At 39.3% G+C, this 13,996-nt stretch overlaps 1 protein-coding gene across 5 annotated transcripts in view; it reads right to left on the bottom strand.

Annotated features, from left to right (window-relative positions):
* STAG2 (stromal antigen 2) overlaps positions 1-13,752 on the bottom strand; it is a 117,228-nt gene extending 103,476 nt beyond the window's left edge. For 2 of the 5 annotated variants that reach the window (XM_036839372.1, XM_036839376.1), the window contains exon 1: positions 13,518-13,752. The gene's annotated coding sequence lies outside the window, so the exon portion shown is untranslated. Of the gene's footprint in view, positions 1-12,277; positions 12,298-12,527; positions 12,682-12,950; positions 12,970-13,517 lie in introns of those variants that run through there. The other 3 variants (XM_036839373.1, XM_036839374.1, XM_036839375.1) reach the window with 3 other exon arrangements.
* Between the last annotated feature and the right edge of the window lie 244 nt (positions 13,753-13,996).

The raw sequence follows: 13,996 nt of genomic DNA, 5'->3' as shown, positions 1-13,996 counted from the left end.
CAGAACCTAGAAGATGACCTGAGGGCACATACTCCTCCCGGAATTCAAGGCAATTCATGAGAGCAGACTTCTAAAAACTACAACATGAGACTGCACTGCCTCCCCACTCCCACCCCAAAACAGCCCCAAGCACAATCCTCATCACATCTCTGTTTCGGAAAATGCCCATCTTGGTCCCTTAAGATTAAATCAGTCTAATTCAGGATCAGCTTGCAAGTAAGCCTAGTGGGTCTCGGGATACCACATAATGCATCCACTCAACAAATATTATACAACCTACCTATGTCCCAACCACTGCTCTAGGTGCTGGGGTTAAGGCAATGAACAAGACAAATATTCTTGCCCTCAATGAGTTTACATTCTAAGGTGGGGAAAGAGATAACCCACATAAAGCTATGTTTGTTAATGAAAAGAGCCATGCAGAGAAATAGAGTAAGGAGAAAAGGAAGTGTTGGGGGCAAAAGATATTTTACATGATATGGCCAAGGAATACTTCACTGAAAGGCTAATTACTTGAGTGAGCAAAATGTCCTGAAGAAATGAGCAACCGCACCAGACAGAGGGAACAGTAAATACAACGGCCGAGAGGTGAGAACGTATTTGGGCAAATTACTAAATTTCTTTAGGCCTCAGTTTTCTGTAAAATGAGTACAATATCCCCTATACAATGTAAGATGTAAAAGTAGTATATTACATCAAGTATCTGACATACAGAATGTACTCAATAAATGAAAATATTACAGTTATCTGGGGGGCCTATCATGCCAGCAAAACCCTAGGCATATTGTCTGGCATACAGAAAACACTCAGAAAAGTATTGTTATCTAATCCCCATAATAACATAAGGCATGCAGGATTACCCATTTTATAGCTAGGAAACCTGAGGATCAGAAATTTTCCCAATCCTCTGCTGACCTCTAAAATTCTTATTAGAATGAGCAAACATACTTCACGATTAAAGAGGGGATTTAAAATAAATACACTGCCAAGATGAGGAAACCATTCACATTAATGTCAACAATCAGCAGTATGGTACTGTAGTGCTAAGAACATGGGACACTAATCAGATTGCCTGGGTTCACATCAAGTCTCCACCGCTTTCCTAGGTATGTGTCCTTGTGCAATTTTACCTTTTTGTTTTGCACCTGTTTCCTCACCTGTAAACAGGAAACAATAGCAGTACCTACCTCAGAGAGTTGCTGGGAGCATAAAATGGGTTTATTTTTGAAATCACTTCTATTTCAGTGCCTAGCATATGGAGTTATATAGTATTATTAGTAAAAGCATAAAAGTAAAAAAAGGAAATCATCATCAAAACAGTTCTACTTTCCATGGAGAATTTTAGAAATTGTACAGATACTGGAGATGGAAATGCAACAGAAAAGGGGTGCTGGAGAAAAATGAAAATCAAAACAGAACAGAAGAACATAAAAGTAGCATCATGATGTTATCTGGATTTAGACCAATTTACCTGAACAGATTTTGCTCCCATTAGTCCTTTAGTAGGAACACTACTAGTGAGACATATGCCAACAATGCTTTGGATAACGTTTTGTTTCATAGTTTATTTTATAAGAAGTTTAATTCCTTAAAATTAATTCAGATGTCACTTTATTGGGGATTAAAACAAATTCAATGTAACAAACTTTATCATCTTCCCCCACCCAACCCTCTTCTAAGTGTTATTTGATGCTTATTATAAAATACGAAACATATCACATCTAACTTCAGACTGAGAATAATTTATTCCCTATCAGCTCTTGGTAGAAAATAAGCCTTTCCCCTACCTAATTTCCAAAAGTTTTCTACTTTGAGAAGTCTAACTTCCTCAGTCTCATCAAGTTAGGATGCTTGCCCCATCTTACTCTTCCCCCCCGCCAAAAGTTATCACTACACAAATCTATAAATCATCCCACTGGAAGGCAGTGCATCACTGTGTAAAGAAGTGTGCTGGAATTAGGCAGAATTGGATTCAAAAGTAGGCTCTGCCACTAACTAGCTGAGTGAACTTGGGCAAGTCACTTAACTATTTTGAACCTCAGTAAATGAAAATACCACCAACTACCTCACATGGTTGTTTTAAGAAATAAAAATTAAATGTTAGGGAGACTTGCTGTGTAGTAGATCCTATAAATGGTATCCTGTAGATACACAAAGTTTATCATTAATGCAAAGCCAACTAGAGGAAACTGACTATTTCTCTTCCAACATACAGGTCTTGAAGATGAGATATTAATAATGTAATTATAATGTAGGGTTACTTTTCTAGAAAACCTAAGGTTTTAATTACCATTTCAGAATCTGTATGATACATATTACACAATGAGACAAGAATTCAAAATCAGATAAAAACGTAATTCCTTGTCTGAAAAAGGTTAACTAGTTATAAGACATAAGTTTGGATATTCACCAATATTGTACATGTAAACATTACATATTTATACACACAAATAATTATCTCTCATGTTAGGTTTGCTATTTTTCTGCAGCAACCTGGGTAACTGTTTCAGTCTAACTTCAAAGGTTTAGGAACTAATTCCCTACTAAACGATCTTTTCTAATATAATCCTGTATTGTCCAGATAATCCCTCTGAAATTTTTCAAGTATATTTAGAACACCCAAATATGAATGCAACCACTGAATACTCCTCAATGAATAGTAGCACTTTATGCATTGACATGTAATCAAAACTCAAAAAAGTACATATACTCAAACTGGAAAAATCCATTTGTCATTGACAAATTTGCTTTTCAAAAACATACCTTCAAGCTTCTACTTCCCTGCCAGCCATGGCTACCACCACTTCCTCAATTCTCCTGCCAGGAATAAAGTCTGAGGAATGTCTTTTGGCCTGAATGAGTGGTGGAAACAGGGAGGGACATATCCCAAAGGAAAAATATTATGGCTTTGCTAATATTTCCTACATTTTCTCTACTTCTTTAGCATAGAAAGGAAATTCTCAAAGGTTCATGTTCCCAACTATCTTTAATACTACTTCTTTAAATCACAAAAAAAGGCCTTTTTTAGTAAGAGAATATTAAATGTGTTCTTTGCAGTAACATTCTAATCACCATAAAGTTTGCAAATTAGTTACAAGGCAGGAGATACACTGGTGAGTGTGGAAAAATTCTTGCTTTTGAAAAGAGAAAAACGTTAGAAACCCAGGAAAAGAGGGTATCATATATCCCAATCCTGAAATGGAAATACTACTTTAAATATACCAAACCTACACCATCATATATATGTAGAGAATGAATTTAATGAGTATCATATACTGCTACAAAGACATTTCAAGCTAACACTCCAACAAAGAATCCAAAGTCAGGGACTTCCCTGGTGGCGCAGTGGTTAAGAATCCGCCTGGCAATGCAGGGGACATGGGTTCGAGCCCTGGTCCGGGAAGATCCCACATGCCGTGGAGCAACTAAGCCCATGTGCCACAACTACTGAGCCCGTGTGCCACAACTACTGAAGCCCGTGTGTCTAGAGCCCGTGCTCCACAACAAGAGAAGCCACCGCAATAAGACCCCACACCGCAACAAAAAGTAGCCCCCGCTCGCGACAACTAGAGAAAGTCTGCGTGCCCTGCAACGAAGACCCAATGCAGCCAAAAATAAATTTAAAAAAATTAAAAAAAAAAAAAAAAAAAAAGAATCCAAAGTCAAAAAGCAAAACACAAGCATGGATAAATTTAAGTTCCTATTTAAACGCAAGCATTTACAACTTGAGGTAGAGAAAGACACACAAGAGTCCCATATAACAGAGTGATTGTTGATTGCCTCTTTTTCTTTTACACAGAAGCACAATATCACTTTAGAAGGTCTCAACCTTTGGATAACAGTAACTGGTTACAGGGAATGATCATGGGCTCCTTTAACTTAGCTTATTAACAACCACCGAAGACTGAACTGAAGCATTGCAATGCTACATCAACAGTCCTTAATTGTTATTTTCCCCCAAAGCTTTTCAGAGTAGTCCTTATTTTTAAATACTTGTCACTACTCTTAAATTAAGGACACTATCAAAACTGCATTGATGGCTATTGGTTTTAGCTTAGTATTCTTTAATATACAGTAATCGCAGTACATAATGTTTCCAAAATGGGTTAGTTTTAACCCTTTTGGGGTGATAAAACTCAACTGACAACCTTGACTGAGGGCAGAGACTATGTAGTTTACCACTGTATATCCCACCCCTGAAGGCACTTTAAGTACCAGCTGAAAAAACAACGAATGAACTCTTTTGAGAACTTGAATAAATGCAGTTATACATTTTGTACATTAATTTCACAGGGTTCTCACACCTCCACCCTATCCATGGGCCCCATATTAAAACCCAGCAATAGCCTTTTTTAAAAACTAACTGTATTAATTTCTGTAATAAATCAAATCCACAAAATAACCTTTTGTTTACCAGTCATTATGCGGCCCACAAATTCCTTCCTCTGGTCAGATATGCAGTCCCCGCCTTCCAACTTCACGATGGCTTTAATGAACTAAATAAATGACTTTAAGAATTGAATAGACCTACTTAATAGCCTCTCAGTTGTTTATAAGATAGTGATGCCAACAAAACTTACAAAAGTGAACTAGCTACCGGAAAAAAAAACAAATTCCTCAATGAAATATTAAAATAGCTAAGTATGAAGTCCTCTTAAGATCAGCTGTCTACTACTCACCCTCACTAAAAGAAAAAAAGAGGGAAAAAAATCTTATTTTACAAAATAGTAAAATCTGTGATTATGCTGAAATCATTTCACCAAATGTTTGAATCATTTGGGGGGGGTGTACCACAAACATAAACAGGCTGGGAATACAAAGCAATTGCAAAAGTCACCAAAAATAAAAGAGAACTATTAATTTTACGAAATGACACATCAATCTCCAAAAGACTTAATTTTCAAATTATGGTACAGAATCAGTTTAACTTCGAATAAGTCTCTAAACTAGACCTTTTTCTTTCTTTTCTAATACTACTTCTCCTTAGTCACAAAACTGTGTCTCTTTCAGCTTTCTTCTCAGAAGAAATTTTCCATCTAAGAGCCCCCATGAAATATCATACAATTCACATTTCCTCCTAAGAAACCCGTATAGGGAGTCTAAACAATGTAAGGAAAACAAATACAGATGTAAACAGTAAAAGTAGTTATCATGGAGTTTTCTGCTTTTATTTAGGAGGACCTCACTCAGAGAAGTTGCTTTTCAACATTAAGACATCATCACTTAAGTCTTAAGAATCACTTGAAAAAAGCCAACTGGAAATTCTACTGGGTTTTTAAAAACACTGTATCTTGTCTTTTACTGTCGACCCCATACCAATAAAAACTCCTCCAAAAGAGTAAAAATAAACAAACTCTAAGAATATGGCAGTGTAAAGTAATTTAAATCACGTTCATGCCCAAAGAAATCTCCATAGGGGTTTCGAATCTCTTCCTACCACTTACTAACTGGGCAAGTTACTTGGCCTCCTATGCTTTGGTTTTCTCTTCTAAAAAAGGGGGGGGGGTTTGTTAATTAGGGTCATCATACATCCTAGTTACTCTGGGACAGTCCTAGTTTATACTATTATCCTAGCATGCCATCCAGTTAGTGCCCCCTTTCACTCTCAACAGTATCCTGGTTTGAACAAAAAATCATATGGTCATCCTACTTCAGAGGGTTATGAAGACTAAGTGAGCCAATACACATAAAGCATTTGTAATAGTGTCCGGCACACAGTAAGAGTACAGTTAGTGTCACCTATTGTTAATGTTAGTCACTGTCAAAGACTTCTTATTAAAGGCTTTGAATAATAATGAACAGAGCTCCTACAATATTCTTTTTTACAAATGAAATTATGCATTTAACTTCCCACATTCAATATTCAATTCTTTAAAACAACTAAGTAGCACTAACTGCTTGAAATCAACACTGACCAATTTATCCCACAGAAATGGCAGTATCAGCAACTGCATTCACTTTTTATCAAACGTAAGTTTTAAGTAGAGGCTATATTAGGGTTACTGACAGGAAAGAAATCATGAAAAGTAAAACCTTGTTTGGCACCAAACCAAGTCCCTTAATATTCTAGCAGCCTTTCTCAACCAGGGTTCCTCATGTTATTAACCACAGAACTCAGAAAATGATTTGAGTGACAATTTCCTGAATTCTCCCAAGAACAGTACATAGCTAGTATCTTTCTAGATGCACTGGAGAGAAACTAATTTATTATATACAATGGATGCCTTGGGGCATAATTCTGCGGTAGAACACCAGTGGTATTCTTGGACTACAAAGGGGAAAATATGGATGAAAAGACTCAATATTGAGTCTGAGTAGAAGACAGTATCACCTGGAAAAAATATTTCCTACAGAATGAAGCTTAAGGAAATGATTAACATAAAATATATAAATTTGACTCATGGCTGTGAAAAGCACTAATATTTTTGGTTTTACCCCATCTCCACTAATTTATCTTAGGCCAGCTATACGATATCTAGCATTCCTTCAGATTAGAAAAGTTCTAGTTATAGTTTATGAAAAGCAGGAAGGAGAAAGAGGAAAAGCAAAGAAAGCTGAGACCAAGATTCTGATCACTAATGAACCAAATAATCCAGGGCAGCAATATTAACTATTACCTGATAAAAAATAAGAAGAAGAAATTTTAATTAAGTGAAAAGATGAACTAGAATAGAAAGTAGAAACAGAGAAGGTACTAACACTTAGAAGAAAATATTTTTAAGGTACCATTAAATAACAAAAAAATCCCCCTACAGAACCAGAGCAGTGAATTATGAGAGTCACCTAAATTCTCTTTTCAAATCACTCGATAAACATGCTGAATGATTGGGGAACTATTCTCAGACACATTTAGCTCCATTCTATATAGAGCTTAAATGACAAAAGAAAAAGAAATCAGTGAAACCACTCTATCTACCATAGTATGACCCCCCAAAAATCAAGAATACAATTCAACATATTATCCCATCTAAAAATATATATATATTATTCCACAAACTTTTATATAATGAGCATACTCAAACAAAACTAAAGCTCAGATTTATTTCAACTATTTCAACTATAAGTATAAAACACAATTTAGACCGTTCATCAGGCAGCAACTCATCTAACCCTACATTAAAAATCTGCATTAACCCTGTACTATACGTGAAAAAAATCTTCATTTTGTAACAATGAAAAGATACATGCTTTCTAGTGATAGATATCCCAAGACCTGAGTTAAGAGAAACTACTGAGTTTAACAAAAAAGTACAAAGGTTTTGAGGCCAGACTAATATGGGTGTGAATTCAGGCTGTCAATTATTATCATGTGACAAGTCATTTATTATCTGAGAGCCTCAATTTCCCCATCTGTAAAATGACAACCATCTATCTTGCAAGGTAGCAGAGAAGTTTAAACAATACCTGTTAAAACACACAGTACAGTTATTGGCATTTAAAAGTCACTCAAATGGCAACTAAATTAAGAGTTTCTTAGACTATCTCAGGATTCAACAAGTTATAGGTCAAATCCCACTACAACAAATGTTATTCATGCAAAAGTGTAAATAGGACCTACTTTTTCCCCCTCTAACAACATTCAACAGAATTTGAACAATACTTTTTTTTTTTTTTGCGATCACAAGCTGTTTATATTTACCAGTGTTTGGGTGTTCCTGAAGAATTTAAAGGGATACAGCAGGGAGCCAGTCGCAAAGATTGAACAATATATTTTTATAAAGGAATTTTACCTTTGAGTTGTACATTAGATTATCCAGAGTTTACAGAAATCGCTCTAGTTTGTCTCATCAAGCCTAGTCGTGTATTTTCCAATTAAAATAAAAAAGAACAGACCATCAACATTATTCACCCTCCCCTCATTTGGGGGAGTGGGTGGGGCTTAAAACAATTTCAATAATCTCTAGACTAGACCAACCATATGTAAAGATTTGTTTTCTTCTGGCTAGTACCAAAGATAGAGCTATAGCAAGCGTACATTAAAAATACAGTTCAGGTAGCAGATTACCATAGCTGCTAAAGAGATGCAGTTTTTTTTAAAAATGCACATATACAAAAATTAAGACTCCACCAAGCAACACCACTCATACTGACAAAATATAAAATCTGGTTAAATTAAAGGCAAAGCAGGCAACTCAGGAGACTGAAAAATATCAAGCTGACAATTTTGTTTTCTCACGTATCTTTGGCAAAGAGAACACGCAATAACCGCCACTCATGATAGCCGGAGATATAGGAAATTATTATACAGGAGCAGTACTGAACCACAAATTAAAAGTCCTAAATATGTATCAAATGTAGAAATTACACAAATAAAATACATGTAAAGGACTTTTAAAATAATCTGTATCTTTAAAGTTTCTTCTTTACTCTCTGATAATTAACGGTGTTTCAATATATATACTGACACCCATAGATAACTGGTACTATCCCTTGCCTTTGCTATGCTCCCCAACTCCCAAAATAGGTATAGGATAGTGCTCCACTACACAGTAAACTGTTGTGTTCAAGTCTTCGAATAATCTAATAGCGATGTCAAAGTACTAACACAGACCAGTTTTTTTTTTAACATGTGAGACAAAAATGTCACATTAAAGATATGAACCGTATCCCACTGAGATGTAATAGATCACTGTGTCCATCTAATGTAAATTTTAAGCTCGAAAGTTAACTTGCAGCATCAAAAACTGAAGTCTTCCATCTATTACAAAGAACCCAAAGAAGAATATGCTATTCACTGTTTACTCCCTTCCCACACATGACTGTGGGTGGCATCAGTTAAACATGCAGAGTATTAAGCATTACTTAACTGCCCAAGGTGTATTTTCACATCTAACCCTATATTCCCAAAGGATAGTTTGAGCCTGAGCCTGTCCCCCACCCCAACCCACCCATTTTAATTCATAGGTTCTCAGGAGACCACCGACGTCATTAAGGTTCAAAAAGAAAACAATGAAAAAATAATGTATAATTTAATTTCATTAAAATCTTGAGTATTTGGGCTTTTAAAAAAAATCCTAACTAGACTTCAAAGTTACCAAACTCATAATTTGTTGGTTTAGTAGTTTAGCTCTTGCCTCACAATAAAATAAATCTGAAGTCACAATCCTCAACATTTAAGATTATTCGCATACAAGAGTTCAAAATACATAATCTATCTTCTCTTAACATCCTTCTAAAGCTAAAATGATGAATATGAAATATACAAACAGACTAATATTAACAATTACGAAATGTCTGTCCCCAGCCTAGGGTGGAATTTTTGCTTTGATAATGATTAGGGAACACACTTCGCCAAATACAGAAGTTAAATATCCATTATTTTGGGTTCCCTTTAAAACTCTGACATATGTTCAAAAATACATCTTATAGGGTGAAAAAACCTGCCACTGAACAACACAAAATTGCAGAGAATAAGGCACTTAACTTCAAATGATCTACAAATTCTTTGTAGGAGCAATTTACAAATATACTAATTAAGGAGACCGAGGGTTTTAATGGCAACGCATTTTTACTTTACTGTTGATGGGTAATGGTCAGATGTTCTTAATATAAAACATTAAAATATTTTACATATCAACTTTTAACTATTTACAGCATCAGATGGTTAAAAGTGGGGGGAGGGGAGCTTTAACTCATTTTGTATGTAAACATTCATTTTCAGATCAATTTTTTTAAAAATCACCCCACCCCCACTGCCTGTCTCTGATACCTTAGGATGCTATAGTTATTTCACAGTGGGAAAGAACAGGTAAGAAGTAGATTTCTTTTCCAATCCTCTTCTCTACCCATTCATTAAACACCGAATACTGAAACTGAATTCAACTCCTACCTCGATCTTCTTACCAGGAATGCTCCCTAGGGCACCCGAATCCCTTCCACTGTCACTTATTCCAACTGCCAAAGCCCCTCCTATTAATAGTAAATCCCTTTCATACTGACTCACTGGAACTCCAACTTAATGAAATAGACACCAAGCAGAATTTACAAAATTTGCTAATGGAATTTTCCTATTTTCAAAGGATTAAAAAAGAAACTAAAAGTAGAGCACATTCAGACTAAGTTACAAACATTTAAAGTTCAACCAATTTATAACCATTTATCTTGCTTATTCTATACTGGTTCAATTTAAATATTTTTTGAGTTTGTAAGTCAGACATTGTGTAATTACTTATACACAAGGCCAAGTTTCCCAGGCAAATAATATGTAAATATAAACTTAAGTCATTACACCAAAATTGCAAGACAATCTGAATGTTTTTCTTCCGAATTTTTTCTGTTTAATTATGGAAACGTTCAAGTACACGCAAAAGTAGAGAGAATAGTACAATGAGCTCTCCTGCACTCATCACCCAGCTACAATCATCAACTCAAGGCCACTTTTGTTTCATCTCTACCTCCCACCTCTCCCCCAATTATCTTCAGAAAAGAATTAAGAGGAAGACACTGTGCTCAGTATGTACAGAGAAAAATCCAAAGATAAAAAAGAATCAAAGACTAGCAAGAAGTCAAGAATCTAACAATGTAACTGTACAGCCACCCTATATAACTCCTTGTTAGGTGGTAAATTTTTTTAAGAATTCGGATTTTGTTTAAAAAAGGGAAATACCCATCTTTAAGAATCTAATAAAGCCAATATGATCCCAAGGACATATTTAATATTACATCTAAAAGGGTAAATAAGAATATGTGATGAAAATGAACTTAAGCATTTACAATTAGCTTGCATTCACGTAGCACCTTGGCTCAAAACTAAAAAAAAAAAAAAAAAAAAACTATTTAACATACTGTGTCATAAAATTACAATTCAACCACTTGAAAAACCGCTGAACACTTATGCCTTAACTGGTCCTTCTGATTCCTAATTATAGATTGATATCAGTGTAGAAAAAAACCCAGGCATTTTAACGTAAGTGGTTTAAAATGTTCAAAATTACCCCACCGTTCACTGGAAAACATATGAAATCAAGTCTAAACTACCTGAATTGTATGTCATTAAAGAGAAGTGTATCCACTTTCCAGGGCCGATTTTTTTTTTAATAAGTTCACATATACCCTTAAACGCAACGCGCTAGGCTACAGATAGAATTAGGAGACCGCCTCCTGCTTTTGCTCCTAACCAATACGCAGGGAGAGAAGGTTGGCAGGAAAGTGCTGCGAGGACAGTAACAAACACCAGCAGCTCCCGAGCAGGCCCTGCTAGAGCCAGGAATGACGCACTTCGGTAACCCGACTCTTTCTCCCCTCCACCCCCGCCCCCAGCAGCGGTGCTGACACCGCCAACAGCCCGGAGTAGGAAAAAAGACAACAGAAAAAAGGCAGAGGTTGGACCGCACCAGGTTTCATCAAGAAACCTCGATTATTCCTCTTTCGACACTAACCACTAGGACTAAACAGGAAAAGAAGCTTCGTGCTTAAGCAAGTCCCATCATGGTGGTTTAAGAGTCACTAAATTAAGCTGATAATGAGCCCAATCCACAGAGACAAATACAGGGTGTGGCTGCCGTGAAATACGGCGGTCCGTGGGAGAAAAGGGGTATGGAATTTACACTCCAGTGTGAGGGGAAGATGGGGCTCTACGGGGGGGGGGGGGGGAAGAGAGGGCGGCCCGCGCATTTTAAGGAACCATTTCAAACCAACACGAGCTCTTCGTTTACTTAAATCTAATCGTACACATCAAAAGTTTCTAATAGATATATCACGTAAACTGTAAATAACCATTTAATCAAATACCATGACCCTCAATTAACAAACTACATCCAAGAGAAAGGAGGAAGGGGGGGCGGTAGGCAACAACATATAAAACATTTCTAGGCCACGGAAGAGAAAGTCTCACAAACCAGATGAAACTACTAATGCAATATTAAAAATTAAAGCTGAACACTGCAGCACGAAAAATCACACGATAAAACCCATTACAGTTCATGATTAAAAATAAAATGACATATACACCAAGGGGGAGCAGAAACTAAATGTCGAAAGTACAGCGGTTTATAAAAAAAAACTAAAGGCAAAACAAGACATTCTCGCGACGGGGGAAAAAAGGGCAGAAATCAACAATACGTTTACGAATGTAGGCCAGAAGAAAATGAGAACGGGGCTCAAAGTTTTGCGGAACTACTTGATGCTGTTTCCCACACCTTCTCTCTCCCATGGCCCATCCGACCCTTTCCGTCCTAAAATCGCCGTCCACAGATCACCGGGTACGTGAGAGAAGAAAAAATAAAGTCGACCCCAAGCAAGAATAAAAGTGTGGAGGGAAAAAGCAGAAGCTGCCTACCTGGGGCAAGGATCAGCTCAGTTCGTGCCTTGAGAAAGACAGTGCGGGTGGGGGTGGGAACGAAAAGCAGCACTAAAACTAAAACAAAAGTGGCGCCAAAACCCCCCAACAAACAGCCTTCCACTCCCGCCCTTCCCCCCTCCTCCCATGCCAGGCAGGCAGGGCCCCCTTCGGGGCAAGGTCTGCACGCGGGGGCCAACACCGCCAGACCCCAACCTATTCAGAAAATTGTTGCCCGAAGAAAACTGACCGAAGTCGGGCCTCGGAAGGGATGGAGAGATCGATGCCAATCGCTTTCCCCGGCAGTTCCCCCACCACGCGCTGGAGATGATGGGGCGGGGGAGAAGCAGAGGGGCCCGTCACATGAATGTTGTTCCCTCTCTAGGAAGGGAGGAAGAGAGGGAGGGAGTGGAGGGAGGGAGGAAAGGAAGGAGGGGAAGGGAGAAGGGAGGGGGCACGAGGGAGGGGTGTGATCAGAGTAGATTTTCCCTCGCCTCCCTCGGTCCGAGGCCCAAATATACACAAGCGAGCCTCCTCGCCTCCCCTCCCCCCTAGGTTCCCAGCACCACCATTTTGCTCTCTTCCTTCCCCTCGCCGCGATGCCGCGCTCTCCCCCACCCCAACCGCGGCCGCCCGGCCTTCCTCCCCCACTACGGCTCGCACCCCACCCCACCTCCAGTTCGGGCTCTCCCAGGCTTAAGAGCCTGCCGGAGAAAAGGCACCTAAATCTAACACTACACCGAGAAGCAGAGCCTCCATCTTGCGCTGCTCCGCGTTCTCCATTTTGGGCCACCCATGGGGGGGGGGGTCTCCGTAGAGGCCCCGAGGGAGAGTGGGGCGAGGGAAGGAAGAGAAAACCTTCAGCGAGGGTAGTCGAAAAGAAGAGTCCTGCGGTAGAAAGCCACTCTAGGAGTAGGAGGTAGGGAGGAAGGGGGGCTGGAAGTTCCTTGGTAGTGCTGAGGGAGCCACTTGGGGGAAGAGGGGAGAAAGAAGGGCTGGGGGTTACGCGGGGACGAGGAGGCTTCTCCCCGCCTTCACTTGACCGCCCGCTCCACGGCGGGCCCCGCTGGAGGCAAAGGAAGAAGAGAGGAAATTAAACGGCAGGAGTGCCCAGTCTCTTTCCCTCCCAACTCCTCTCTCGCGCCCTGTTTCAACCACACGCGCCTCACGGTGGGCCCCGCGCCCTCCGGGTGCCCCTCCAAACTTCTAGAAGCTTCGCCTCCGCCATTTTATAACTTACCTCCCCCCTCAGCGTATACAGAGGCAGCAACGATACTGTTCGCCTCCCCCACTCCTCCTTCCTGCTTTCTCAGGCCGGGGGCTTCTTCACCCCTGGGCTGGTACAAGATATTTTTCCCTTCCTCTTCTTTACACCCTCGAATTCTACTCAGGGACGGAAGCTCCCGCGGTTCTAGAGCGGTGGGGGGTTTTGAAAGTGGCGGTCGGATCCGGCGGGTTTTTTTTTTTTTTTTTTTCTCTCTCTCTCTCTTTTTTTTTTTTTTTTTTTTTTTTTTGGTGGCGCTTCGGGATTGTTTGGGGTGTTCGCTCTTCGGCGACTTGGAGGCGAATGGAACGCGCAGGCGCCATCTGTCGGCCGCGAACCCGCGCCCGGCTCCCGTTGGGAGGGAGCGTCATCTAGCGGCAGAGAGTCGCCACTGCAACGCCTGGCCCCCTGCCCTCCCACCCAGCGTCCTCCTCCCAATCTCCAGCCAATCGGGG

Source organism: Balaenoptera musculus, chromosome X (assembly GCF_009873245.2).
Source record: "Balaenoptera musculus isolate JJ_BM4_2016_0621 chromosome X, mBalMus1.pri.v3, whole genome shotgun sequence".
Lineage (NCBI taxonomy): Eukaryota > Metazoa > Chordata > Mammalia > Artiodactyla > Balaenopteridae > Balaenoptera > Balaenoptera musculus.
The sequence above is the reverse complement of the archived record's forward strand: the minus strand, read 5'-3'. Positions and strand labels throughout refer to the sequence as shown.